The following is a 22,888-nucleotide window of genomic DNA, read 5'->3' on the forward strand; positions in this document are numbered from 1 at the left end:
GCCTTATTACTTCCTTTCCACTTCTTTGCCTTTTCTTCTTAGCTGTTATGTGCATTTAATATGCTACAGGTTTTACATATCAGTCCCAGGTTATTTTCTTTCTCCTCCCAACCAGAGCATGAGCTCCACGAGGGCTGTAATTTCTGTCTGTTTTATTCATTGTTTTATCACTGGTGCCTAGAACAATGCATGACACAAAAGAAGTGATTATTGTGCTTGGATTAATGAAAAATATCATTTGTGGAAACCTAAACCAACATGAGCTTGTGGAAAGCAATGTGAGAATGTTTATATGTATAAAGAGGGTTTCAAAAAACTTGTTCATGTATTTTTTATTCCAATGAATTTATATTTAGAAATCTATCATAAGTAAATAATCAGAGACAAGATGCAAATTCTGAGTCCCTTAAGTATTATCACCACAGGCTGCTGGAACATATCTGATAGCCACATGAAAGTATTTACTGCTAACCTGAGATTTGACTACAAACCATTGTTGTATTCCCCATCTCTGCAGATGCCGTGTATTGTGTTGTATTGTGCTGTGTGTCATAAGATGTTCACTTTGGTGGGGGTGACGTAAGATAGAGAGCTTCATTCACAGTCTTTGGGAGTTTACATTTATACAATTTTATGAAAGCAATTTTTAAATCTGCAACAAAAGACTTACAAATATTAAAATTGTTAACACACAAATTCCACTTAGAATTAATCATAAAGCAATACTCATACAGGCAACAATTTACATAAAAGGACAGTCATCATATAATTATTGATAATGGTTAAAAGTTGAAAACCTTAACGTTCAGAAATTAAATATTTATTCAGTGGAGTATTTGTTTTCACAGACTAATAATCTGCAAAATGTCCTTGATAAGTGAAAAATCACATTTTTTTGAGAGCACAACTCCAAATCATCTTTTATTAATATGAAAAGGGCATATTTAGCAAGAGACATATTGAGAAAAGAGTCACTGTGGCCCAGGATATGGGGCAGAGAGGTGCCAGGCCTGAGCCCCTGCTGGGAGAGAAGGAGGCTCAGGACAAAGTGGGAGAAGTGCTGGGAAGAGCTGCGTAGTGGGGCCACAGAAACTCCAGTGGGCAACACTGTTGGCAGGTCATGGGTGGCACTCACCGGGACCTCACTGCTAACTCTTGTTTTTGGGGGGGCATAGTTAGTGCTGCCACCTCGAGTGAGAGCCGCCCCTTGGTTCCTGGAGGGCACCCACCAAGGGACACAGGACAGGAAGTCCAGGATGGCTAGTGCAGCTCGGGATGAAGGCCAGGGAGAAGCGGGTGCTCTGCAATGGCCAGGAAAGGTCCAGACCCTGAGGCTGAGGGGCTTCCTGTTTCGTGCGGACGCTCCACTCCGTCTCTGCCAGGCACTCTCCGACTAGGGCCCGGGCATGGATTATATCTCTCTTCAGGCCCTTCATGGTGCTCTTGCTGCCAGCATAGGTGGGTCGGATATCTTTGCTCATCTCCTCTATGACCGACAGCAGGTCCTTGTAGGGTGTTCTGGGAGTCCTGGGCGCTGGTGACTTCATCTCCTGCACAAAGCCCATGGAAGGCGGCCCGAAGTCGTTAAACAGTGGTCTGAAAGGGGCAGCGGCCCCTGACTTTGAGCCGGAAGGCGATGGGATGCTTCGTGACCACGCCCACTTCATGGACCAGCGGGGCCAGCAAACTGAGGCTCAGCGAGGGTAGGCGGCAGGCCCAATATTGCAGAACTCAGGTTGTCTTCATTTCGAGGTCTCCACCGTCCGGTAGGGGAGCAGGAGTGGAGCTAGATCCTCACCTGGTAGGGATTGGGGTACACGGCCCAGGGGTGCTGGAGCAGGGGGTGAAAAATCACTAAACAAGGAATCCAATTTTATATTAACAGCATATATCTTTTTTAAATATAAGTATAGAGAAAGGGGATGAAATCAATGTTACAATGTTATCTGTGGAATTTGACATGGGTGATTTTCCTCACTAGAATATTAAGGTAGAATAAAAAATAGAATGGGACAGTAAAAGTCAGGTTCTTGATTGAAAATCTCCAGGTTTCCTTGCCCAACCTTTTACCTTTGCACAACACTTACATGTCACCTTCTAACAATTGATTCTCCTAACTGCCCTGTGAGGTTGGCAGGTCAAGTATCGTTATCTGCAGTTCTTACATATAGACCCAGAGAGGTTAAGAGACTTGCCCAAGGTAACCCAGTTAGAGGGTAATAGAACTAAAATAAAAAAAAAAAAATAAAAAAACTCCATCTCTTCCAGTCACATGCTTTCCCCTACATTGTTCTAAACTATTGTGCTAAAAAAATTAGAAACGAGAAAGGCGGTGATTGTGTTCTCCTGAAAGCTATTTGAGTGTGCTTCTATTAGTGCCAGACAGCTTTGAAGTCATTGATTGCCCCGGAGAGATGATGAGATTGTGCTATATGGAACTTGGCCATCGTTACCATGTGATTTTCAATTAAGAAGCAAATCAAAAGTATCCCAGTGTCATGGTCATAACCTGAAGGGTTCAGACAAGCTACTAGCTGCATACGAATCAGGGAGGACTAATCATTTGTCTGTGTGTGCTGACTGTCATTTTTCAGAAGAAATAGTCTTTCACACTTGTGGCCAAGCTATTTTATTTTTCGTACTATGGGCGTTGTCATTTGTGAATTAGGTCTTTAACTTATTTTTGACTCTTGGGAAAACTTATTCCAGAATATTCATTGAACAATCACTACAATAATACAGAATGTGAAAGTGTGTTGTTGAGAACAGAACAACTTTGAGAAGTTCAGTAAGAAGACTGCCGGGGAAAGTATAAAAAGCTGTGAACTTAAAGATGTGGGATCAATACAGCCAAGCTGATGGTCCAACTGACTAACCTTCAGCAAGTCACAACCACTAAACTTCATAATTCATAAACCAGTGCTATTAATCTCTATCTCGTAAAGTAGTGAAGATTAAAATAAAATAACTTGTGCCAAAGGGTCTAGCCCTATAATAAAGTGTAAATTTGCTGAATACATTTTTGTTTTGTTTTGTTTCAGTGTAGTGATATAGAAACAGTATCCTCTAGGATGTTAGCTGGAGACTTTAAGGGTAAGCACCTTACTGTGAGAAAGAGCGACTTCATGAAGGAAATGTGATTGGTGCTATGTGATATGCCCTTATGAATTGGCCACTAAGGAGGACGTGAAGGAGCCATGTGAAAAATGTTGTAATCATGCCTACCAATGGCAGCTACTTAGGTGTCATTGTTGATTGATCTTACTGCAAAAGGTAAGAAGTACTCTTTCTCAGGTACATTGTAAAGAAGATGAAAAGGACATGTCTACCTCACACTATTTTTTTAATATCTTAATTGTAAAGCAAGCTGCAACTGTCAGAAAACAAAATTGACATGATTGTCACTCATACTTGAATGAATTGATATTATTAAGCACTTTCTTGTTTATCTCTTGGCACACTTTTTATTGACCTATATAAAATTTACTTATTTTAGTAATACATTATGATGAGATGTGGTTTTTATTCTCCATTTTTAACCTCACCATCAATTGGATATAAATTCTATATCTCAAATATGTGGATCTCAGTTTCACCTTTTAAGACTTTTTACCAATTCAGTCATTATTTCAAGCTCTTTTTATCCTGTTATTGACGTCTCTAGGTCCCAGACACTTTGACTTTTATTTTTGAGTGATGCACTTGACAATTTAGTTTTAGGGTCTCCCTGGGTACCATGAATGAAATAATTTGATGACCTTGATGTCATGCTCAATAATCATTCATGAATCCTCCTTTAGGACATCTAGAAACTCTTACCCAAAAATCAAAGAAGACAAGAGATTATCAATTTCTCAGAATGAATTAACTTTTAATATTAATGCTGATGTCACAGCACATAAAGATGCTTCTTGTGGTTAAGTTTGAAGATGCAGAAATCCTTGTCAAGTTACCAAGCCAGAGATGTGCTGTGATCATTTGCTCTTTATCTTTGTTCTTAGTGCTATGCCTGCTGGCTACTTGGCAGGGTGTATCCTAGGTATTCCTTTGTAGAGCATATGTCCTAACTCTGTGTTCTAGGTTCATTTGCTCACTCATCCATTTAACAAATAACTCTTGGGTGCCTACTATATACTAGGAACAGTTTTCTGAACTGGGGCTACATAAAAAAATAAAAAATCCATAGCTTTGTGGAGCTTATATTCTAGTATGAGTCACTAAAAGTTAGCAAGTAAAATAAACAGGATGTTAGCAAAAGTGTCCAGATTAGTGTTGCCAAACCAGTAAATACAGCCATATAAGAGACTTGCTTCAAAAATTTATTTAGTGATAAGATGTTTGAAAATCTTCAAGTAAAACAAATATTTTCATGTCAAAATTCTACCACTGTCAACATGTTGAAACATGATGCAATTCTGGTTTGTATCCAGATGGCATGGTTTAGGACTGGTCACAAGTGAAATATCTTAAGTATTTGTGTGGATAACCTTGGCTTTAGTCACTATCATTTTGTACATAGTGTATAAAAAAGCAAGCTCTTTTGCTGCGGCTTCCAGTTGACCTTCTACAGAGTTTCTACAGAGTTGTTCCAAAAATATTTGAATAGTGGAAGTCTCATAAGAAGCAGCATGTGATGTCATCTTAAAAGCTGAGCACTTTCCAGGGTATTTGGACATTTGTTTAAAACAACAAAATTAATATCTCTCTTATTGTGTTATCATCATCGAATGAATGTCATCAAATGTCAATCTCATGATAGCAGCCTTATCCAGTAGATGGTAATACTGGGGCAGTGTTGTTCCTAAGCTCCTTGTCAGCAATGTAAACATTGCCAATATTCCTAGGGCTTGGGAAGATTAATATTAGATGAGGCTAAGAAGCGTGGGCTGAACTATAAAAATATCTTGTTTATAACAAGGTCCCATAACAGGACCTGGCCTTGACTCACTTGGAATGTCTGGGTGGACATCAGAACAAATTGCACTATTAGAATTTGATAAAAAGCCTCATTTGCTGCTTAAATTTGAACATTACCCAGATGACTAGGAAATAATGTGGAAAAATATTCAACTCTCTGCTTTTGCAATATCTCCCATTGAATGTCATAACGGATGGATGAGCATTTCAGGAATAAATACTGGCAGTTAGAAATACTGTGTCCTGTAAGTCATTTGAGCTATTTGTGGGAGGTGTGAGTACCTAAAAAAATTCAGGTTTTGGTAAGAAGGAGGAAGGGTTAACAGACGGTAGGTAAACAACACACCCAGCTGCACACTCCAAATTAAAATTGAAGCCATCACACGTTTTGTTTGCATATGCTACTAATAGTTGTTTTGAAATATAATAAATTGTCCTGCAGGGTCAGCATAACAATCTAGTTGGCACAATTTGGAATTAGTTGTATTAATTATGTGTTTGTTGGTGTTGTGAATAGGGCTTTGCTATTACTGGGTAAACACTAGTACTTGAGTCTTTTCTTCAAAGCATATATATGTATGTATGTATGTATGTATGTATGTATGTATGTATGTGTATATATATCCCAACAAAGGAGCTCATTTGAGAATGTGTGCAGCAAAATAATATTGTAGCTTCATGTAGGAAACGTGACAGGAAAGGTAATCACCTAACTCAGAACTTATAAAAAGCCTGATGTTTTCTCTTGATATATATATATCATCAGTGTTAGCCCCTTGAAATAGTCTATGGAGAATACATGAAACCACATATTCTGATGCTAAGAAATTAAGGACATTTTGTATTCCCTTGACTATATTTACTAATACCATTCTTGTTCTGTTGCTATTTGTTATGTAACAGATCAAATATATGACTTAGCCCCCATATATGTTTCTAACTTGAAAAAGAGTGTGAACAAAGTCAAGTGATGGTGATTTGCTGCTTTGAGTGTTGAGCATTTTCTGCTGGTTCTTCTTCTCTTTCACAGTGTTTCTGGGCACTAAAGTAAAATTCTGACTGAGTTCATATTGCTGAGAATAGCCTCTAATTATTTGTTTTTATTGTGTCTCTCACACCTGACATTGTAACAAGTATTTTGATGCCACTATTGAAAATTATAGTTTCAGGGCCAAGACAGGCGTTGAGAGCTGTTAAGTCCCTGAGCCACAAAGAACCACTGTTAATGAAGACATCCCCACTTGCAATATTACTAAATTTTATGTAATAGACTGTGTTTTTCCAGTGTTTCCTAATGATGGTCCTTGCACACTTTTATAACACTTGGAATGAACCTTATACTCACTGCCAGGGAAAGCCAGGTGAGCCACTGTGTGCAGAGCAGAATGAGGTACTACTGTTGACTGTCACACCTGCTGTGATTTCCTCTGGAAATGGTGGCTTCCTAGTTGCACAAACTGACATACTGTGTCGCACAAAATTATGATGTCTTCCCTCTCTAGCCAACTACATACTTGTCACCTCTAAAACTGTTAAAATCTGTATTTATGTAGGGTATTCAGTTTTACTTTTTGCTTTGTAATGTGTCTCAACTGTATAGAGCTGTAAAACAAGGTTCCAGTGTATCCATTGGTAATTTTTATTTTCCATTTGTTGAAGCCATTTGAAAAAGCTGATGGTCTCTTACTAGCTCAAACTCAGAGCTCGGAAAATAATAGTTTATAATATTCCCATGGTGCTTTTTAGAGTCATTTTTTTTCTTGGTACTTAATTTTTTTCTTTCTCTGGGTGATAGTTTTTTACTTCCAGCATAGAACTGTAGGTGTTTGGCTGTCTCTTTTTTAGATTTAATGCCACACACTGCGTTCCACTGCTACAACATGTGTGTACAATAAATTTTCTTGTAAACTGAGGGTTTCAAGGCTAGAATTCTGTCAAGCTTACATTTTCAGAGCTCTTGAAATATTTTCCACTTAGCAACCTCTTTGCATTACTTGGAAAGCTTTTATGGGGCTTGTCAGTCAAAAGGATGACTCTAACCAAAGAAAGAACAATTCAGAGAATGATTTTTAGAATTAGTGTTAGCTTCATAGGTGAATCAATGGCTGTAACAATTTGCATTGGAAGTGTTCAAAAGGCAAATATTTTGCCTCCATTTACATCGTGTATACTAAGGGAGATAATTGCTTATCACATATCCATATTTTGTCTATTTTCTAAAACTCAATGTTACAGTTACTATTTACCCCATTTTGAGCTGATGTTTACAGGAACCGAATATAAAACATAGATTAGTGAGGACAAGATGCCATAAAGGTGGATGAGTACAGATATATATATATACACACAAATCCTGCTCTGAGTCATTGTGTTTTTTTTTAATCTAACTAAAAGACTGAAGTGAGAACAATGTTTTCAAAGATAGCTATACCTCTGTCTGTGTTTCAGAATTACTTGGGTCACCTTCTGCATTGACACTGGCTTGCCCAGAATCCAGGAGCACATACTGCTGATCCTATCAGTAGTTATGGGGACAATATTAATGGGAACATTATTAATTTATGGAGATTTCCAATGACCCATATGCACTCTTTGACCAACAAATTGTGTGTGGAAAGAGTGTGTGTGTGTGTGTGTAAGAAAGAGAAAAAGAGAAAGAGGCAGAGAGATGTAGAGGCAGAGAATACAGCATTGCTGGCTACACTCAGCCAGTTGACCAGGGTAATGGTGGCTCTGCAAGGGGCGCCAGGACCTGGCCTTATACCTGAAATGATGCCTGACTATGAATAAGGTGTAGGACAGGATTCAGGGTTTTCCCCTGGATGTTTAAACTGCATCTTAGTCGTTTTCTTCATCCTCATTCTGATAAAAAGATTCCTGCAGTGCAAGTTCCCAATGCATATCCACCTTGGGTGTTTAATTTCAGTAGCTCTCCACCTTCATCTCAATCCTGAATTGCCATGTGTAAGCTTGTCAGTGATAATGGCTAATATTTACAAAACATGTTTTGAATGACAGGGATGGCTCTAGATCATTTATATGCATTATTTTATTTCATTGTCTCAATTATCTTGTGAGTTTCCTACAAGGAACTTTTCTTAAGGTCTCAAGAGATAGTAATTGGCAGAATATGGAATTAATGTCACGAATGTCTCTATGAACTTTTTATTTAGACCACAAGCCCTAGTGTTCCTAAGATGTGAAGTGTGTTTTAATTTTAATCAGTTTCTCTTATGTCAGACTAAAGTCTTACTGCTGAGCCTATGTTGGTTAGATAAATATTTTCTAGCCATGAAGAGATCTGGAGTGACTATTTCTCTGGAATTTTGAGTATTAATCATTGCCTACCCATGTCTTGAGCTCCCATCACGCCTTCTTACACCTCAAGTCTACGTTAATCTGTGCTACTCCATGCTTTGCCTTCCTTGATCATCAGTGTTAGCCCCTACCCCAATTGATTTCCCTCAAAGTCACATTTCCGTATCTATGCCCACACACAGGTGAAAGCCAACAAATATGTCATTTGTGTAATACAATTTAGCATTCCGAATGAAAACCCATGGATGCACAGGTGATATTGTTTATATTGTAATTCAGAGCACATCAAGTATAACATTTGTTGTACACAAGTTATCCTTTCATAAGAATTTCTTTTTTTTTTTTTTTTTTTTTAAGATGGAGTCTGGCTCCGTCGCCCAGGCTGGAGTGCAGTGGCTGGATCTCAGCTCACTGCAAGCTCCGCCTCCCGGGTTTGCGCCATTCTCCTGCCTCAGCCTCCCGAGTAGCTGGGACTACAGGCGCCCGCCACCTCGCCCGGCTATTTTTTTGTATTTTTTAGTAGAAACGGGGTTTCACTGTGTTAGCCAGGATGGTCTCGATCTTCATAAGAATTTCTAAGACAGAATTTTAGATGACATAGTGCATGCTTCCCCATCCTATTTTGACCCCAAAAGTTTTTATTTTAATGTTCCATTTTTATTTTAACTAATATAGATATTTATCTACAATTGTCTCACTTTTGTATTTGGAAAAACCATTTACATGTGATAAAGAACAATTGCTGAATACTTGACTACTCACATATATACATGTTTCTTATTTAGGGGACATATATTACTCTGGTGACAGGGTCTGGTGCCACTGTGACCAGTCCTCTTGTTTGTCTTACCGAGAGTAGACTGCCATGATTCTGTTGAAATATCTCACATTCCTTATACCCTTATTTTGAGGAGGAAAGCAGAATTCCTGAAAGTACATTTCATAGACCACTCATAGAGGTGCCTGAGGGAAGATGCATCATGGTGATATATGCAGAAATTCTTGTATAATATATCCACAGTCTTCTTAGAGATTCCCAGAGAACTTTAATATTTTAAAGGTTCTGAGAAGTCCTGATGAATGAAATATCTTCACTGTTCTGTATACTTATTTGGTCATAGAATTCTCTTTTCATATAATAAATCTTGTCCTGTAGAACTGAGGTCGTATATAGCATATTTTGATAAGATAAATGCTAGTCTAGAAACTTTATATTAATTGGATAAAGCTGGAAAGCTTAACTAGTCTCTAGGTTCTTCTAATTGACTGAGACAAGTATAGGAAAAAGGCTGTGAGTTTTACATCAATAAAACTACTCATAATGCTACTCAATACTTACTCTTATAATTTTCAAAAGTTAAAAAGACCACGTGGATTCCATTTCAGCCAAACAGAATAATTGAAAAATTAAACTTACTGGAGATTAAATTGGTTCTGGGAAATCTTGGTTTGATACTTCCATCCTAGAGCACTTACAGGATATGCATAGAAACCTGCATAGTTGCAAGTAAAGAGCACCTACCAGTCGATGACCTCCATCCATTCAGGTGAGAAACAGTCCTGTGTACCCTTGGTATTCCACTTCAGCTGTTATTATGATTCTCTTAGGCTGGTGGTTATCAGATCAAAGAAGCAATACTGCTGTAAGTCATACCCAAATAAGTTGAAGGATTATAGACAGAAATAAATTTTAGTTCACAGGGAAATTTTGATGAAGCATTAGGAAAATAAAGCTCATAACTGCTGGGTGATTTGGTTTTACTCCTCCCCCTTTATTAATCTATAGTTTTCCTCTGAGTTAAATCCTGTGATAATTAAAAACATAGTATTGATTCTTATTGCTAGTTTAGCATGTTTGTTTATCAGTCAACATTTAATACATATTTATAAAACACCTCCTATGTACCTTGCCAAGAGATACAAGAATAATCAAGGCACAACCTCTGCCCTCACTCATGAAACACATAGTCTACTAGGAAGACAAACAGGTGTCAATAATCCCTCTGTTGACGTGATATGCATGTGGAAGGTATGGGCAGGACAAAGGAGGGATCATTAACTCTGTCCTACATTTGGGAATTTATAATACTTGATTCTAAAGGATTTGGATGACTAAGCCAGGTAAACAAAGGAGAAAGAAACATTTTATGTGTGGAAAGCAACATGTGCTGAGGCATTGCTGTACTGAAGAGCAAGGTGTTAAGCGATCAGCAATTACTATAGTATTGCTGAAGCCTCAGGATTGCTGATAGGAGTGAAAGTAGATAAAGCTGGAGCCAAATTATGAAGACTCTTTCCTGTTAAGCAAAGCAGTTTTCACTTTACTGCAGGTAATGGGGGAGCTTCTGATGGGTTTTAAACTTAAAGACAGTCCGGATGTTTGGTACCCTCTTAGCCTTCCCCAAAATTATAATCTATGCGCTACTATTTCATGTGTCTATGCCTTCCCAATACTAAATTGTCTTCTGATTTTTTCTTCCACAAATGACAACAGCATAGGAGAGCTGCTTTTCTACTACTTAAACTTTCAGTGTGTAATATCATCTTTGCCTGCTTTCTGTTGTGGTATATCTACTTGCCCTTCTAATAAACTGATTTGTTAGCATAATTGAGATAGTTATTTGACATGCAAGTGATAAACAATAGGAGATGATAAAATATTTCTCACAGGATTTAGGGTCCTTGTCTCAAATGTCCTCAATTTCACTTTCAGAATCTTATTAAACTTGGATGCTAGACCATGCATGAAGGATAATATGTCTTGCTGTTAGTAAAATGAGTGCTGTTTCCGTGGTAATCACCTTAGATTGGCTCAGAACAGCGTACCCACTTCTGTGGCTGCATGGAGAGAACACTGTTGCTTAGTATGACAATGTCAATGGAATATGCCATTCTATTAATCTCCAGCCCTGGGATACAAAATTTCCTACATAATGTGGTGATCAGCCATTTCTGTTATGATTTTATGGCAAAAGCCAACTGGCTAATGCTTTAATTATTGAGGAGATATTTTCACAAAGTTACAGCACAGAATCTTTAGGAGGATGTTTTTTCATATCTCAAGGACAACGAGACTGTCTTGGGGGACACGGGGATGTTTGAGATTTGGGGTAATAGCCATTTAAATTTTTTTTCAAAATTTAAATTGTTTTGATTATTAAAATCTTGATTGAGGAAATGTGTAAAACAAAGCAAGTATTTAAAACTAGCTATAATCCTACCACTCAGAGGAAACCAATGTTAAAATATTTAGTACTTTCCTCTATTAATGTGCATCTCCAGTTCCATGCCAATATTCATATCTTATTCTTGTGGCCATGTCTGGTAAAATAAGAAGAATCACACAAATTTTACTGAGCCCACAATATGTCTAAAGCATTGTTCTCAAATCTGTGTATTTTCTCACAGAGTCCTCACAAAACTATTCGCTAGATATTATTGTTACATTTTACACATGAGGAACTCAGAAAGAAAAAGATTAAGTGATCTACCACAGTCACGCAGCTTGTCAAGTGGTGGAACCACATTCAAACTCAAGCTTCAAAGTCCAAGCCATGAAGAACATGCTATGCTTCTATGTATTCACAAGTAAATATACATGGGGCAGTAGAACGTTTTAAATACGTATGTTTAAAACTAATGGCAATTTTATACTGCACAGTTTCATTCAGTTGTTTAATTTCTCCTTGCTAGTAGTTGAAAGTTGCATCTCCCTAGAAATGCTGTGTAATGATTTACTGTCATGGAACTCTGCTTGATGTACACAATAGGGATATAAATATGTTGCCTAACTTATTATTTTTAATACTGAAATTTGCTTAAAATAAACTTTTAACCTGCTACATTTTCATTATTAACCTGAGGAAAAATTCTTTGTAAAGCTATTTAATTAAAATCCTTATACTAGATGGTATTATTCCATTCTCACATAGCTATAAAGAAACACCCGAGACTGGGTAATTTATAAAGAAAAGAGGTTTAATTGGTTCATGGTTACAAAGGCTATACAGGAAGCATAATGTTGGCATCTACTTGGTTTCCTGGGGGACCTCAGGAAACTTCTAATCATGGCAGAAGGCAAAGGGGAGTAGACACTTCACATGGCTGGAGCAGGAGGAAGAGAGGGGTGGAGGTGCCGCACACTTTTTAACAATCACAGCACTAAGGGGATGGTGCTAAAGCATTCATGAGAACTGCCGCCACTGCCCCACAATTCCATCACTTTCCACCAGGCCCCACCTCCAACACTGAGGATTACAATTCGACATGACATTTGGAGGGGACACAGTTCCAAACAGTATCACAGACCATACTTAGATAATAGGCATAACAGAAATTATGAACTCTAAAAATTAGTATCAGTATCAATTTTTTTATGTGATGGGGTTCACTTTTGAGTTATTTTTATTGAGGCATAATCTGAGTTTTAAAAATGTAAACATGCATGTGTCCACCTGCATATGAATTCCATCATCCAAGTAGGTTCCTTTGTGCCTATTCCCAGGCGATCCCCCACACATCCTCCAGAAGTAATGACATTCCTGATGTCTATTACTGTGTATTAGTTTTGTCTGTTCTAACATGGAATCACATAGCAGGCATTGTTTTGTATATTTAATATCTTGGTGTTATGTTGAAGAATCAGTAAGTACTATAGCAGGAGTCATGAACTACACACAAGTTGTAGGCCAAATTCGGTCATTTGCTTTCTTTTGTAAATAAGTTTTATTGAAACACAGCCAAACTCTTTCCTTGATATATCTTCTATGGTTTCTTGTGCATTTCAACAGGAGAGTTAAGTATGTGAGACAGAGATCATTGGTCTGCAAAGTTTAAAGTATTTATTATCTGTGTCTTTACAGAAAAATTTCCAAATCCCTATAATTACTAAAACCACAAGAGTGCTGAGAGAAGTACTGGCAGATAAAACTTGAACCTGATTATGGAGGCCCTTGCCTGCTAGAATTTTTCACTTTATCCCAAAGGCAACTGGAAGTTTCTGATGGATTTTAAGTGCAAAGATGAGGCTTTGTTTCACTAAGCATGTTTTGAGACTCATTAATGTTGTTCCTTGTATCACTAGTGTGTTTCTTTTTATTGCTGAATAGTGTTCCATTATATGAGTATATTTTTCTTTGTCAATTAATATTTGGATTGCCTCACCATTTTTACTATCATAAATAACCCTACTATGAGCATTCTTGTATAAATGATTTTGTGGACATATGTTTTCATTATCTCAGTAAATATCCAGGAATGGAATTGCTGCATTATAGGATAAGTATATGTGTAACTTTATAAGAAATTTCTAAGTCATATTACAAAGTGGTTTTACCATTTTACACCTTTATCAACAATTCATGAAAGCTCCACATTTTTTTCTAAAATTGTGATGGTAGTGTTAATATTTAATTTTACTAATTCTGGTGAATGTGTAATGGTATCTTATTAGAGTTTTTATTTATGTTGATATCTGATGATGCTGAATACATTTTAATGTGTTCATTGGCTGTACATATTATTCTGTGAAGTGTCTGGTCATGTCTTTTACTCATTTTCTTTATTACTGCTAAAATATGAGGTTTTATTTACTTGCAATTAGTATTATTTGTTTTACATTTTAGTTTTTTAATTGGAAATTATCAAATTATAGCTGTATATATTTATAGGGTACAAAGCAATGTCATAATTTATGAATACAATGTTGAATAATTAAATCAAACTAATTAACATATTCATCATTTAAAATATTTATCTTTTTTGTGGTTACAATATTTGAAATTTACTCTCTTAGCAATTTTGAAATGTAGAATATATTATTGTTTATGATATTTATCCCACTGTGCAATATATCTCAAAGTAAAAAAAAAAAAAAAAAAAACACACTTATTTTTCCTGTCTAACGAAGTTTTTCTGTGCTTTCACCATCATCTCCTTATCCCCCTCACCTTGTAGTTTCTGATAACAACCAATTTTCTCTGCTTCTTTGAGTTCAATTGTTTCAGATTCTACATGTAAGTAAGAATATGCAATATAGTATTTGTATTTCTGTGCCTGGCCTATGTCACTTCACATAATGTTCTACAGTTCTAACCATATTGTCACAAATGACAAAATTTTTTTCTTTTTTATGACTAAATGGTATTCCATTGCATACATATACATACATACATATATATATACACACACACACACATATATATAAAACATTTTCTTTTTTCATTCATTTGTTGATGAATACTTAGGTTGATCCCACAACTTGGCTATTGTAAATAGTGCTGCAATAAATAGGGGTGTGCAAATATCTCTTCAGCATACTAATTTCAAGTCTTTTGCATAAATACTCAGAAATGAAAGTGCTAGATTATATGGTAATTCTATTTTTAGCGTTTTTGTGGAGCTTCCATATGATTTTCCATAATGACTGTTCAGTCATACATTGTTTAGTGATGGGGATATGTTATGACAAATGTATTGGTAGATGAGTCTGTCATTGTGTAAACATCACAGAGTGTACTTACAAAAACCTCGATAGTACAGCCTCCTTCACACTTGGCTATATGATACAGTCTATTGTTCCTAGCTATAAACCAATACAGCATGTTACTGTACTGAATACTGTGGACAGTTGTAACACAATGGAAAGTATTTGTGTACCTAAATAATCTAAACAGCAATGATACAGTAAAAATATGGTATGTAAGATAAAAAACAGGATACACCTACATAGGGCACTTACTATAAATTGAGTTTGCAGGACTGAAAGTTGCTCTGAGTGTCAATGAGTGACGAGAGAATGTGAAGGTCTAGAACATTACTGTCCACTGCTGTATACTTTATAAACACTAACTTATGCTAAAAATTTATATTAAAATTTTCTTTCTTCAATAATACATTAACCTTAGCTTGCTATAAATGTTTTACTGTATAAACTTTTAATTTTGATCATCCTTTTGATTCCTTTGTAATGACATGGTTTAAAACACAAATCGTACAGCTGTACAAAAATATTTTTCTTCATATTCTTTTCCGCAAGCTTTTGTTTATTTTAAATTTATTGTATTTTTAAAAATTTACTTTCTAAATGTTTTTATTAAATACTAAGACATAAACATTAGGTTAGACATTAATGTTTAGTTTTTGTTAAAAACTAAGACACACATTAGGTTAATCCTCCACGTGGTTAGGATTATTAAGATGTCACTAGGTGATTTGAATTTTTCAGCTTCATTATAATCGTACAGGAACCTTATCACATATGCTGTCCGTAGTTAATATCGTCATGCAGTACACAACTGTGCTAATTTATGTTCCCAACAACAGTGTGAAAGGGTTCACTTTTCCCCATATCCTCACTATATCTGTCTTTTTGATAATAGTCATTCTGACAGGTGTGAGGTGATATCTTACTGTGGTTTTCATTTGCATTTCCCTAAGGATTAACAATTTTGAACATTTTTTCATATATCTGTTGGCCATTTGTATATCTTCTTTTGAAAAGTCTATTCTTATCCCTTTCTCATTTTTAAGTTAGAGTATTTATTTTCTTTCTACAGAGTAATTTGAGTTGTTTATATATTTTGAATATTAACCCCTCAACAAATATCTGGCTTGCAAATATTTTCTCCCAATCCATAGGCTGTCTCTTCACTCTGTTGTTTTCCCTGTTGTGCAGAAACTTTTTGAGTTTTTTATTTTTATGTGATCCCATTTGTCTATTTTTACTTTTTTTTTTTTTTTTTTTCTCCTGCGCTTTGGGGGTCAAATCTAAGAAAGTCATTACTTATTTGTTTTTCCCTATGTTCTTTTAGTAGTCTGCAGTTTCAGGTCTTACATTTAAGTGTAATCCAATTTTGAGTTGATTTTTGTATATGGTGTGAGATAAGAGTCCAATTTAATTCTTCTGCATGTGGATATTCAGTTTTCAAACAACATTTACTGAAGAAACTGTCCTTTTTTCATTGTATTTTCTTGGCACTTTGGCAAAAATCAATTGACTCTGCATGCATGGGCTCATCTGTGGACTCTCAACTCTGTTCCACTGGTCAATGGGTCTATTTTTATGCCACTACTGTGCTGTTTTAATTACTATCTGTTTATGGTATAGTTTGAAATCAGTTAGTGTGATATCCTCAACTTTGTTCTTTTTTGCTTACCTATTTGGGTTTTTTTGGTGGTTCCATGTGAATTTTAGAATTTTTTTTTATTTCTGTGAAAAATACTTCAAAATTTTAATAGGAATTGCATTGAATCTGTAGATTGCTTCAAGTAGTATAAACATTTTAACAATATTAATTCTTCCAATCTATAAACATGGGATGTCTGTTCAAATTGTGTTTTTATTCTTGAGTTATATGAAGTCTTTATACATTCTAGATACAAATCCCTTGTCAAATATGTGTATCACAAATATATTCATCCAACCTATGGCTTAAAAATTTAGTTTTTAAATGGTATTTTTTGATAAACTTCTGAATTTCATGAAATGTAGTTTGCAAACGTTTTCCTTTATTCTTTCTGTTTTTCTTTATATCATCTAAGAGGTTGTGAAGATATTCTGTCTCTTTCTGTCTCTCGTGTGTGTGTGTGTGTGATTTAGGAGTGTTATACCTTTAGCCTTTACATTTAGTTTGATAGCCCTTATGAAATAATTTTTGTGCAGGGTTTATGAGATATAGGTCTAGCTTTTTTTTCCAGTTTATATATTAAGATTTCTATTTGTTGAAAAGATTTTTCATTCTCTGTTAAGCTACTTTGGTGTATTTGTTGAAAAGGCCATACAAGCATTTGCTTATTTTTGTTCTCCTGAGCTCTTCACTTATTCTTATATTAATATTGTACTGCTAAAACTGTTGTAGCTTATTGTAAGCCTTAAAGTCAGGTATTGTAAATCTTTTAATTTTGTTCTTTCTCAAGATAATTTTGGCTATTGTGAATCTTCTGCATTACCATATAAATTTTAAAATCAACTTGTCAATGTCTACAAAAAAGCTGCCAATAACACACAATGAAAAAAGGACAGTCTCATCAACCAGATGGTGTTGGAAAATCTGGATATCCATATGCAAAAAAATGAAATTGGACCCTTATCTCACACTATATACAAAAACCAACTCAAAATGAATTAAAGACTTAATAGATAGCATTGAACCTGTATGTCAATTTGGTAATTGATATCTTAATACTATTGAGTTTTCTGTTTTAGATACATGGCACATCATTTAACTGAGGCATTTAATTTTTCTCAGCAATGTTTTATTACTGTCAGGTTAGTACTTTTACTAATTTTAATTAAATTTATTTTTAGATTTTTATTATTCTGATTTTTAGTTTGTCTATTTTTCTCATACATAGAAACATGACTTATTTTCTTTGTTTATTTTTTGTTTATTGACCTTTTATTATACAACCTTGTTACATTTACTCATTAGTTGTAGTAGTTTTCTTAATTTTTAAGATTTCTTAGTATTCTGTGTACATTATCATGTTATCTGTGAATAAAGGCAGTTTTATATTTTCCTTGTGCCTCCAGATGATTTTACTTTGTTTTCTTTCTATTCACATTGGCTTGGACCTCCAGTACAATTTTGACTGAAATAGAGTGGATATTCTTGACTTGGTTCCAATTTTAAAGAAGAAGCATTCAGTTTCTCACCAATAAGTATAATGTTTGTAGCTTTCTAAATAAATGCTCTGTATCAGTTTAGGGAAGCATTTGATTCCTTGGTTGCTGAAGCTGTCATAAATAAGAATTGAATTATGTTAAATATTTTTGATGTTATGATGAACATATAATTTTGCCTTTTTAATGTAAAACACTGGATTAAATTAATTTTCAAAATGATTGCCTAATTTTGCATATTGGGATACAATCTAGACAATCATGATCCTTTTGGTTTATTGTTAGATTCAATTTGCTAATTGAATCTAAGTGTTTCTGAATTAAGTGTTTCTGGCTATGTTCATGAGGAGTATTTATTTTCTTGCCATGTGCATTTCCTGGCTTAGGTATGAGTTAGGTTACCTCATAAAATGATTTGGGAAATGTCCCCATCTCCTTTATATCACCAAACATTTTGCACAATATTAGCAGGATATTTGCCTTAAGTTTTGCTAGAATTTAACAAGTAGTCATTTTTTTGACTGAATTTTCTTTATGAGAAGTATATTTTAACTACAAATTAAAATTGTTAACAGATATACCACTATATAGGACTATTCAGATTTTCCATTTATTTTGCCTAAGTATTGATATATTAGTGTCTTATAAGGAATTTGTCCACTTCATTAAAATTCTAAAATATATTGGCATAAAGTTGCTTATAATATTCTCTTGTTATCCCTTTAAGGTCTCCAGTATCTGTAGCTTTGTCCTCTCTCTCTTTCTTCTATTGTTGACATGAGTAGTCTGTATTTTTTCCTATTTTTTTTTTTCTTGATAAGTCCATCTAGGTGCATAGTGATTATATTGTGGCTGTCAAAACGCCACCTTTAGATTTGATTAATTTTTTTTCTGAACTGTTTTTTAAAAAATTTATTGATTTCCAATACTATCGTCTATACTTCTTTTCTTCTATTTGAGATCAATTTACCCTACTTTTCTGCATTCTTAAGATGACTGTTTTTTGGTCACTTATTTTAAATCCTTCTGCCTTGCTAATGTACATGTCAAAAGCTATAAATTTTCCTATAAGTATATCCCACAAATTTTGATATATGGTGTTACTATTATTTAGTTTAAAATATTTTCTAATTTTGCCATGATTATTTGACTCATGGATTATTTTTAAGTGTACTCTTTAACTTAAAACTATTTGGGAATTTCTCAAATATTTCTGTAAAATTGGGGATTGCTCAAGTTTTACTTTGTTATTGATTTTTAATTTGTTCCTGTTTTAAGGAATATATTCTTTATGATCTCAGATCTTTAAAATGAATTTAGACTTTTTAATGGCCTGGCATCTGGTATTTCCTGGTAAACATTCCATGTGCACTTGAAAAGAATTCAATGGAGATTATAGTTTTTAAGTATAATGTACCATATATATAGATATAGATACAGATATATCAATTTGGTTATATTGGTTGATAGAGTTTACATTTTCTCTATCCTTGCTGATTTTCTTTCTACTCCTAAATCAGCTATTATTGAGAGATTTATCAATAGAAAAGTTAAAACTTCCTGCAATGTTGGGGAATTTTATATATTTTCTTAGGATCAGTCAGCTTCTGTTTTATGTATTTTGAAAATCTGTTATTTGATGCAAGCATATTTATGTCTTCTTAATAAAATGATCTTTTATTAGTATAAAATGTCCCTCATTATCTCTCGTAATATTTCTTATCTTGAAGTCTTTGTCTGATACTAACACAGGCACTCAAGACTTGATTTAAGTGTTTGCATGTTATATTTTGTCCATTTTTTCATTTTTGTTATTTGTGCTTTTATACTTAAATGTATATCTTGTAAACAGTATGCAAATGATGTTACTTTTTTTATCCAGTCTGACAATCTCTGTCTTTTAATTAGTGAGTTTAGTCCATTTATGTTTAATGTGATTGTTAGTCTGGCTAGGTTTAACTTGCTGTTTCATTTCTAGTTGTTCAATTTGGGTTTTGTTCTCTTTCCTCCTCTTATGCTGCCTTGTTTTGAATTAACTGAGTATTTTAAAAATACTCAATTGTATCTATTTACTTCATTGGCTAAATATGCTAAATTCCTTTATTGTGTCATGCCAGTAGCTGCTTTTAGCACTATTATATGTATTCTTAATTTATTTTAATCTACCATAAATATGTGACAGTATAGTTTCATTGTTTTTATACATTTTACTTCTACATATGATATAAATAACATATTTTGTTTTTATTTTGCTTAAACAGTCAATTAACTTTCAATAAAAAAATTCTATATATTCTTCTCTCTTTATTTATGCATTAAATTCTCTGGTTTTTTTTTTTTAGCCAAAAAACGTCCACCAATTTTTACCTGTAATATAATTTCCTGGTCAATAATTTTCTTCACTCTCTACATGTGTAGTAACTTTTTGTTATTGCTGAACATTGTGGTTGCTACTTTGTTGTAATCTTAATTTAAAAAGTGTTAAATTTTATTATGGCAGTTAATTACTGGTACATCAACTTTAACTTCTCACTCTTGCTTTTCAACATTGTTAGGATGGTCTAGAGTAGTGTTTACTTCTAAGGTATAACCTGTGTGGCTTTCAATAGACTATCCAGGATATTAGGTGAGGTCTCTCAACTCTGGCTCGTAAGAGCTCATATGTATCTTAACATTGCTCAACCTTTTAAATATATGTTTAGCATACAGACCTCAAATTACTTTCTGCCAGGCCTTGTGGATTCTCGCTGTATGCATGCAAAACCTAATATTTAGCAAAAGACTTATAGAGATCCCTAAGAAGTGTTTTAGACTGCTTCCCTGTATAATTTTCTTATCTCTGGCACCATGCCCCATAATATTCAGCTGCCTAAGTAGTCTCACCCTCAACTCTCTGCCTCTTTATTTCACTGAGATTTCCATATTCTGCTTGGGCTGTATCTCTTTGGATGATGATTTACAAAATATTCTCAATTGAATGGAGTAGTCACTGGGCTCACTTATTTCTATTTTGCAAAGATCAACATCCTGTGCTATCTGTTGTACCAAAACTAAAAACAATTGCCTTATATGTTTTGTCCAGCTTTACATTTGTATATGGCAAGAAGGTCATGACATCAGTTACTGTTATGATTAAAGCTGAAAATCAAGCTAAAATGTTTTTGAAAAAAATCAGTTGCAGACCACAAGATCTTTCTCCCAATGCAATACAGTAAGTATTCACTTACTCTCAATAGATTCATAGAAAGTGCAACTTTAAACAAAACAATGTATAATGATACCAATTTTAACATAGACTAATTTATATGTGTGAGTTAAGTTCCTATAGCATATTTCTGGTTACAAACAATCACCAAACTTCTAAATAAGGACCAAAACATTAACAAAAATGTGAGCTACGTATACATTTAAGATTAATAAAAACAAGATAAATATTTACCCAATTTTTGGGTATCAGTGAGTGACAACAGCCATAGTGGTGATGGGTTAAATCATGAAATAAATGCAAGGTGAAAATTGTAATTAACACCTCTTACTGTTCTTTTTTTGCAGTTAAAAAATAACAAATATAGTGGTCTCACTGAGTGTTTTCATACCACTTTGTTTATTGTCATGCGATTGATGATTATCATAAACTGTACAAACTTTTACTTTACAATCATTTGCATTTTTTTCAGTTCATTCATTTTCCAGCCCTCTTGTTTTAGTTCAGGAAAGTAAACCAATTGCTGGTGGACAGATCTTATACCAGGAGCTCAGGGTGCAAGGTGGGACTCCGCCCTGGACAGGATGTCATTCTGTTGCAGGGCATGCTCACACACAAACCCACATTCACTTATACTGGGACAACTTAGACACACCAGTTAACCTAATGTGCATATTTTTATGATATGAGAGGAAACCTGAGTAGCCACAAAAAATGCATGCAAATAGGGGGAGAACGTGCCAGCTCCACATGGAGAGTGGACCTGGCCAGGAATCCATCTTTTTCCTCAACATTATTACAGAATGACATTGAATGAAATTACATTATTCAAAGACCTATTGTACTCAGTTATTTTCTTGAGTTTTCAATGAAGTTTTTCAGATGACCAAAATTCATACCAGCATAATTAAAAGCCTTTGTGCTGCTCTAAGACTAACAATACAGATATATTTTGTTTAGCATAGAGAATGCGTTTTTAGAAATGGGAGGACAATACGTGGGCAACACGACATAATGCCTAAGAAGATGCAGTTTCATGCATTTTTCAGTTATTCTTCATTGTTCTTCAAGTCTTCTGAAGTGATGATATGACCCTGGCTGAAATTTAATCCAGGAACCATTTAAATGATCACTGGTCAGCCCATCATTCTGCCCCACACTACAATGATTTTCATTAAGCTTTCCAAAATGTCTAAGACTTTCCACCGTTTCCTAACTTCCCAGTGATCTACTTTTTAGTTCTTGTGCTATTTCCTTGATCTGTTAAAAAATATAACACCAGCCTAATATATTATTTCATTGGTTTTCTTTGTGATATATTTGGTATTATCACTTATATTCCTTTTACCAACCATCAAGCATTAAAAAACTTTCACCTAAACACAAAATAAGTATCAGAATTAGTGCAAGTAAAGTAACCAACACAGTTGTCAGTGCATCAAAACCTTAGAGCAGAATGCCCATTTAATGAAATTACATATATAATTAATATAAAGAAATTAATATAAATAAAACCTTTCACTTGTCTTTAAGCAGGTGATGGTGCCGACAGCAGGGAAAATATGTATTAATGTTCTGTAATTTCTCTTTTATATGTATATGTAACATGCATACATACACACATATGGTGTAAGTGTGTGATTGCTTACTTGCTAGGAAAATGTTTCAGAGACAAATAGCATTTTAATAAAATCAGCAGTATTAATCCTAATTTTATTTAATTTTGAAAGGTCAAATAGATTTGGGTGTTTTCTTGTCTTTTAGTCTACATATATTTTTTTTCTGTGCAAAATGAAGCTGTCTGTTCTTGAGTCATGAATTTTCCA

The 22,888-nt window shown here is 34.5% G+C and overlaps 1 pseudogene; it reads right to left on the bottom strand.

Moving 5' to 3' along the window:
- Window positions 1-1,175: 1,175 nt before the first annotated feature.
- Window positions 1,176-1,565, bottom strand: LOC135969966 (cyclin-dependent kinase 2-associated protein 2 pseudogene; annotated as a pseudogene).
- Window positions 1,566-22,888: the final 21,323 nt, after the last annotated feature.

Source organism: Macaca fascicularis, chromosome 3 (genome assembly GCF_037993035.2).
Source record: "Macaca fascicularis isolate 582-1 chromosome 3, T2T-MFA8v1.1".
Classification (NCBI taxonomy): domain Eukaryota; kingdom Metazoa; phylum Chordata; class Mammalia; order Primates; family Cercopithecidae; genus Macaca; species Macaca fascicularis.